Raw genomic sequence first — 7,035 nt, forward strand, 5'->3', positions numbered from 1 at the left:
CCCAAATCTCCAGGAATTTCTGAGGCTGGAGTTGGCTTCCGTTGCAGGATCAGCAAAATGGCAGCAGGGATGCAGGTACCTTTCCCACTCCCTATAAGCCCCCGTTGGCCTTTTGATCTGAGGGAGTTTCACAGTTGAACCTACAAATCCCATTCATTACCGGGCATGTGGCTCTGTGGATCCATGTGGGAAATCAGCACTCAGAATCTGTGGGAAACAAATTAGTTCACAGAAAATTCCATTCTGGAACTGAGTGTTTTGAGCACGTGTGAACATGCACTAGTTCTAATATTCCTGCATTCTGCCTTTCACAGAGCCAAACAATAGAAATAACAATATTCCGGTTCACCGCTTGGCTTTCTGATATGGGGAAAAGAAACATCTTAATTGCTTTGTGAGAGGTACGTGTGCTCAGATCTCTTTCTCATGGTCTGCTTCATGGTTCCCAGTGCTGGCGCCTGCTTGAATGGTTACTGCTTGGCCAGGGCTCCAGGTGGTTAAATGAATTGCATGACCCCTACATGAGCACGCACACACGCACACACACTCTCTCCAGGCACATGGTTGGGTGGCCTTAAATCCTCTTGTATTTGAAGGGTTAAAAAGGTAAAGGTTTCCCTTGCTCGAAAGCCAGTCGAATCCGACTCTAGGGTTGCGGTGCTCATCTCCGTTTCAAAGCCGAAGAGCCAGCGCTGTCCGATGACGTTTCCGTGGTCATGTGGCCGGCATGACTAAACACCAAGGTGCACGGAATGCTGTTCCCTTCCCACCAAAGTGGTACCTATTTATCTACTTGCAATTTCTTGCTTTCGAACTGCTAGGTTGGCAGGAGCTGGAACTAGAGATGGGAGCTCACTCCGTCATGTGGCAACTCGGGTTTCGAACTGCTGAACTACCGACCTTCCACAGCCTGCAGTTCAGCGTCTTAACCACTTGAGCCACCGCAGCTCCGCATTTAAAGGGTTACAGGGGTATAAAAATTCTATTCTTTTTAATCTACAAAGGAGATGCTGAATCGGTTGCACACAGACGCGGTATGGGAGAATTAAGGTGCTGAATATTTCAGACTCTCCATTAAAATATTGTGATGCGTCACTTTGCTTTTGGGCCTCCCAGTTCTGCTGCTTTGAGGCCCTTGAGCTGGAGATGCCAGTCCCTGGAGCAGAGGTCTTGTGCTTGCAGAGCAGAGCTGCATTCTCTAAAAACCTCTGAACTAACCAGGAATGCCTTGACCAAAAGGCCAGGACTCCTGCAAGCCTTGCTTCATGTCTGTCCTGCCCCTGTGGTGTCTCAAGGAGGCCTTTCACTCCTCCGACTGGGGCAGGTGCGTCGGAGTGTTTTTGTGCTCTGTCCATAGTCAATGTTCTGGGCAATAATGCTGGCGCTCGTGCCAAGAGCGGTGCTGAGAAGGAGTCCTGGCCCTTTCAGCCTGACACGTTGATAGCAAAGGGCCATACATGGGTCTGGAATGAGGCTCTCAGGCTCTTGAGTTTCCCCATGCCAAGAAATACAGAGCCAGAATTGGCAGCTTTAGGATGAGTAACGTGCAGTCGCAGCGTAGAGAGTTGCAAATTTTCAAGCACTTTCGACGAATGTTTCAGTAAACGCGGACCGGTCACCTCGGCAACAGAACGGAGCACAAGGGGGGGCCGGTGGCGTCCCTGGGACAAGGCCTGGGAATCTGCGTGCCTGGCTCATGTGAGCGAGGAGAGCCGCCTCCAGAACAGGCACGCTCACTCCCGTGTGGTGGTGGGAGTCAGGCAGCCTGGCCACGAATGGACCTGGCAGAGCTCTTCAGCTTGACTGACCTGGTCCCCTGCCAGAGGCGGGACATTTTTAAGAGACAAGTACAAATCCTTTCCAGGTGGACAGTGGCCGTTGCTAAGCAATGGCCTGTGCCAGTCATCAGGCTGCATTTTAGATTTCATTTATTACATAGATGATTTATGGTATTTACTAAGGTAGGCCCTGCGAGTGCCAGTAAGGAGCCAGGATGGATATGCTCTGCAGATACATACAACCCGAATAGGCAAGGACGGCCGGGGAGCCCAGCTCACTTGCCCTGCAGCCCGCAGGGAACCTGTCCTGTCCCGCGCCCAGCGCCTTCTAGGTATGACCCCTGACGAAGGCTTAAATTGTCTTTATTTAACTCCACGTGCATTCAGAAGATCATTTACTCACAATCAGGCTGATAGCTGGGTAGAAAAGTGACATCTTTGTGATCTAAGTCAATTCTGTGGGCGAGGTGAGAAAGAGATGAGATTCCCCTTCTCCTTCTCCGCGGTAAGGATAGACAAAAGAAGCAGGAAAAGAGCAATAAAACTCCTCTCTTTGCGCCTCTGAGCTCAGGAAATTACCCTAATGAGCCAGTCAGAGGGAAGCTGCTGGGACCCCTGACTGAGGACTACAATTCCCAGGTGCAACTAGCCTTAAAGATACAGCGCAGTTTTGCCAAACGACCTACTGCTGCCCATCGTTAAACGCTGGCTGGAGGCGGCAGAGAACCATTGACAGCAGGGGTCCCCAGCGTGGTTCCCGTGGACACCACGGCCCCCACCAAAGGTCTTTAGGGAGTAGGTGGGAACAGGTGGGGCTTTTGCCATCAAGGCTTCTGATTGGCCACTGGAGATCTGATGGGCTGTGGAGATTTTTCTAAAATGTTGCTTTGGCAGCAGCTGCCCCCAGGCCCCCAGGGTCGGCAATGAAAGTAAACGGCAGGAGCCACCATTTTGTGGCTGGACCCACCTTGCTGTGTCGGAATTGCAAAGGTGCCTGCAGGCTCAAAAAGGTTGGGGGACCCTGGTTTACATCTTGGCACTCGAGTTAAGGTTCGGAACACGAAGGTGACATGAAGAGAATGCTGCACATCTGCTCACATCCCCTTTAATAAGGGACCTGATTTGGTTTTTGCAGAATGTTGGTGCTGCTGCCAGTCACTCTTGTGCCGCAGGTGCTCTGAGAGTATCTGACCCTCCCACAGGGGTGAAGGGCTGAAGATGGGGACCTTCTTAGCACCTGAGCTTCCTAAAGGAAGGTTAGGATAGGAGTGTGATTCCTCAGACCAGAGGACAGCTTCACGTGGTAGAGCCACACTTAAACCATGTGTGGAAGAACTGAACTGTGTGCCACTTCCCTCAGGAAACAGCAGGGCTTCAGCATTACTGCCCGGGGTGTGTGTGTGTGTGTGTGTGTGTGTGTGTGTGTGTGTGTGTGTGTGTAGGCTGGCTGGCTGTCAGGGGCCGAGTGGGACGGGTGGTTCAGACCCCACCACGGGAACAGGCTGAGCTCTGCCAGCAGCGCAGGGCCTGATCTCTTTGCTCCTTGCCACCAGTTGCCCTCAGCACCCCATAGGCCCTGGTGAGTCCTTGGATGGGAGACCACCGAGAAAGAGCAGGGTGGCTACATCGAGGCAGGCAAAGCACCTCTGAAGGTCTCTCGGCTGGAAAACCCTGACGGCACTTTGCACCGCTCCCGAATTTGGCCCTGTGCTACTTCCTCTAGTCATATAGCACATTGGATGGTCCTGGTCTGAGAGGAAATATACCCTGCTAGATTTGAGATCTTTAGTGTGGAGGACCTTGTCACAACGGATTAGAAAGGAATTGGTTTGTTTCTTGGGTTGCCATCTGGCTGGGAGAAAAACGTCCTTAATAGAGCCGTAATGGGGTGTTATTGACCTTCATACCATGTAGAGCTTCAGCTGCCCATTCCCACACACTCTTAAGGCTCTCCTAAAGGGACGGGACATTTTTCTCCCTGTCTCTCTCCATCTCTCCCCCCCCCCTTTTGGTTTCACCTGCGGCCTTATGGCTTCTTTTGTAGCCAAGGTGTACAGCAGAACCAGAACATTTTAAAAATGCACTGCAATGCTTGCAAGAAGCGAGCAGATCCCTTTTTTGCATCTTAGTTTGGAGAATTCCCTCAGCAAGGTTGACTCCCCTCATAAACGAGGGGTGGTCAGAAACGCAGCCTGTGGCGTTTTACAGCAGGCGCCACACCCAGCTCTTCTGGTAGGAAGAGAAACAAACCCCCCCCCCCCCCCCAACTTTTATTAAACACATATGCTGGGAAGCGACTTCCAGGACCTCGCGAGCCAGGCTGATTCTCGCTTGAAAGCTGCAGATTTTCTTCTGAGGTCAGCTGGGCGCTTTGCATGTCCACTTCAACCCCTTCCCAGCCCGTGTGGAGCCCAGAGCCGTCCAGAGGCTAGGAGGGAGCCGCCTTGCCTTCCCATCTCCTCTCAGCCACAGGGCTCACGGAAGGCCCGTGCAGATGGCCTCTGTGTCGGCCATGCCTGTGGCAGCCGTGGAGGCCAGGAAAGCATTTTTTGATCTCTCTATTCCTGACCTTTGGTGTAGACAAGATCCCATCTGCTGAAGAGCCAAAGCGCAGTGACTCGATAGCACAGCCCACACCCTAGGAAACTGGGTATGCATCACACAGGCATCGTGTGGTGTGGATGCGTAAGAGGTTGGGTTCAGTGGCAGGACGGGACCAGAGGGTGTGGCCCTGGTCGCCTTCTGTGTCCCCAGAGCGTCCAGCCGGAGTGACTCTGCACAGGCCTCTTCCTTCTGACCGGGGTGTGTGTGTGTGTGTGTGTGTGTGATGGGCAGCATCAGAGTCGGTCAGCAAATGAAAACGCCTTTTGCTAGAGTGTTGTTGCTAAACATCTCCACAAAAAAAAGAGTTCAGATTTGCCTGGAGCGATTTTTCTTTGGCAAAGCTTTAGCATCCTAGTTGTTATTCTCAGGCCCGACTTATTCTTCTCTTGTTTATTCATTCTGTGCTTATTCATATCGGCTAAACACAGGTCTGAATTCCTTGCAGCTGACCACCTTAGTTGGTTGAGAAAAGGAGAGAAACACAGAGAGAGGTCCAAGAAGTGCTGTGCTGGAGATGCCAATAAGACAACCAAACAAGGTTAAACCTGGGTGCTTTCACACACGCTGAATAATGCACTTTCAGTCCGCTTTCAATCCACTTTGCAACAGGATTTTACTGTGTGAAATGGCAAAATCTACATAGAATCACAGAATCAAAGAGTTGGAAGGGACCTCCAGAGTCCTCTAGTCCAACCCCCTGCACAAGGCAGGAAATTCACAAATGCCTCCCCCTCATGCCCCCCCAGGTACCCCCGCTCTATGCCCAGAAGAGGGCAAATAAAAAACCCTCCAGAATCCCCGGCCAAACTGGCCTGGAGAAAATTGCTTCCTGACCCCAAAGTGGCGATCAGCATTTCCCTGGGCGTGTAAGAAAGGACCACGAGAAGTAAGCACTGAGGTGAACCTTCCTGCCCTCCCTCTCATGATCCACCCAAGTTCACAGAATCAGCATTGCTGTTTGATGGGTCCATCGAGCCTCTGCTTCAAAAACTCCCAAGGAGGAGAGAGCCCACTACCACCTCCCGAGGAAGCCTGTTCCACTGAGGAACTGCTCAAACTGTCAGGAAGTTCTTCCTAATGTTTAGCCAAAAACTCTTGATTTAATTTTTTTTAAGAAAAAGAAAAAAATGAAAACAACTCTGCACCATCCTCTATATGACAGCCCTTCAAATACTTGAAGATGGGGATCATTAGAAATGATCACTAAAGGGCATTGAAAGCGGATTGAAAGTGCGCCATTCAACATGGTTGAAAGCAAAGCTGGGCAGGGATTGTCTTGTTTCTCTTCTGTGTTCTGTACAGTTCCTTGTCCAAGGTAATGCTAAGCCGTGGCCAAGGAAACCTGCACTACCACACTTTACAGGTGGACATAAAGAGGCAACCTGAGAAATCCAGGCTTGAAAGCCAAACGTGGCCACACAGGCGCCTCCCCAGAAGTTAACCTTTTGTATCCTGCTAGCAAACACACCTGCCCAAATAAACACAGGCGGCTTTATGCTCGAAAGAGCTGCCTGGTTGGGTCACAAAGTGAAATAGTAATGAATGCTGCCAAAACAGCGGAACAATCTGGAGACTGGGCCAGGCCTTGAAAACTGACTTCATTGATGGTTGAAGACAATGACCCAGTCATCCTTCGCCGTCTGTAGACATGCAGACCGTTACACGGGCACTTAGGAGACAGTGAAGATTCTCCTCGTATGGCTTGATTCTCCTCACCCAAGTTCTTGTCAAGCTTTTCTGGCTTTGTGGGCTGCATAAGACTGGAGTTTGGCCCCCAGTCACCTGCTGGGAAGGGGTGTGGCCCAGAGATACACTAGAGAATCCAGAGCATCCAAGGAGGAAGCAGAGGCGAGCTCAGCTGCTTGGAGATGGAGGGTGGGGTGTGTGTGCAGAGGCTGTCATGAGCTACGCACGTCCCCGGAATCAGAGGCTGAGGAGCACAGGCTTGGGCTACCCAGAAAGGAAGGAGGGAGGGAGGGAGGAAGGAGGACATGGGTATCCTAAAACTACCTCCAGGGTAAGGGGTTGGTGGGACCAAGAGCCCTGAGGTGGAGGGCAAGGCGAGTGCCCCTCCCACATTGTCATGGCCTCAGTTGACTTCCAGGGATTCATGATGATACTTCTGCAAATGCCTGTCTGGGCGTCCTGTCGAGTGACCCTCCTGTCGGGTTGCCAGCCGCCGAGATCCGGAATGGCCATTGACCTCCGGAGGACAGCGATCCGTTGCCCTGGAGAAGAGGGCTGATTCGGGGGAGGGGTGCTCTGGAGCGTCGAGGGAGTGCCAGCCGCTGGGTAGGGCCTGGCGATCTCCTGGAATCACGAGTGGTCTCCAGATTACAGGGATCAGTTCTCCTGGAATGTTTCTTCCCAGTCCGTTATAAGCAGGATGATATCATATCTGTGTTTTCCTGAGCTCATGAGCAGCAGAGCCCGATGCGTGTCCTGCACGTTGATGGAGTGCGCCTCCGGCTTTTGCATTGCCCTTCTTTCGCTGGACTTTCAAGGCGACAGAAACCCCAAAGTGGGTCTGGCGCAGCTGGGGAGACCGGCCTGCAGCAACTGACTCCGCCTCGGGCAGCCGGTGTGGGTACGGTTGTGAATCGCGTTCCGGTCCTCATTAAAGCCGCAGCAAATGGCATCTTTTGACAGGAAC

General features: G+C 52.0%; 1 protein-coding gene across 2 annotated transcripts in view; it reads left to right on the top strand.

Moving 5' to 3' along the window:
- Positions 1-343: 343 nt before the first annotated feature.
- LOC107107587 (rho GTPase-activating protein 20-like) overlaps positions 344-7,035 on the top strand; it is a 21,144-nt gene continuing 14,452 nt past the window's right edge. For both annotated transcript variants that reach the window (XM_015407897.1, XM_015407905.1), the window contains exon 1: positions 344-401. The gene's annotated coding sequence lies outside the window, so the exon portion shown is untranslated. The remainder of the gene's footprint in view (positions 402-7,035) is intronic.

The sequence above is a fragment of the Gekko japonicus genome, unplaced genomic scaffold (genome assembly GCF_001447785.1).
Source record: "Gekko japonicus isolate JY-2015 unplaced genomic scaffold, Gekko_japonicus_V1.1 scaffold4342, whole genome shotgun sequence".
Classification (NCBI taxonomy): domain Eukaryota; kingdom Metazoa; phylum Chordata; class Lepidosauria; order Squamata; family Gekkonidae; genus Gekko; species Gekko japonicus.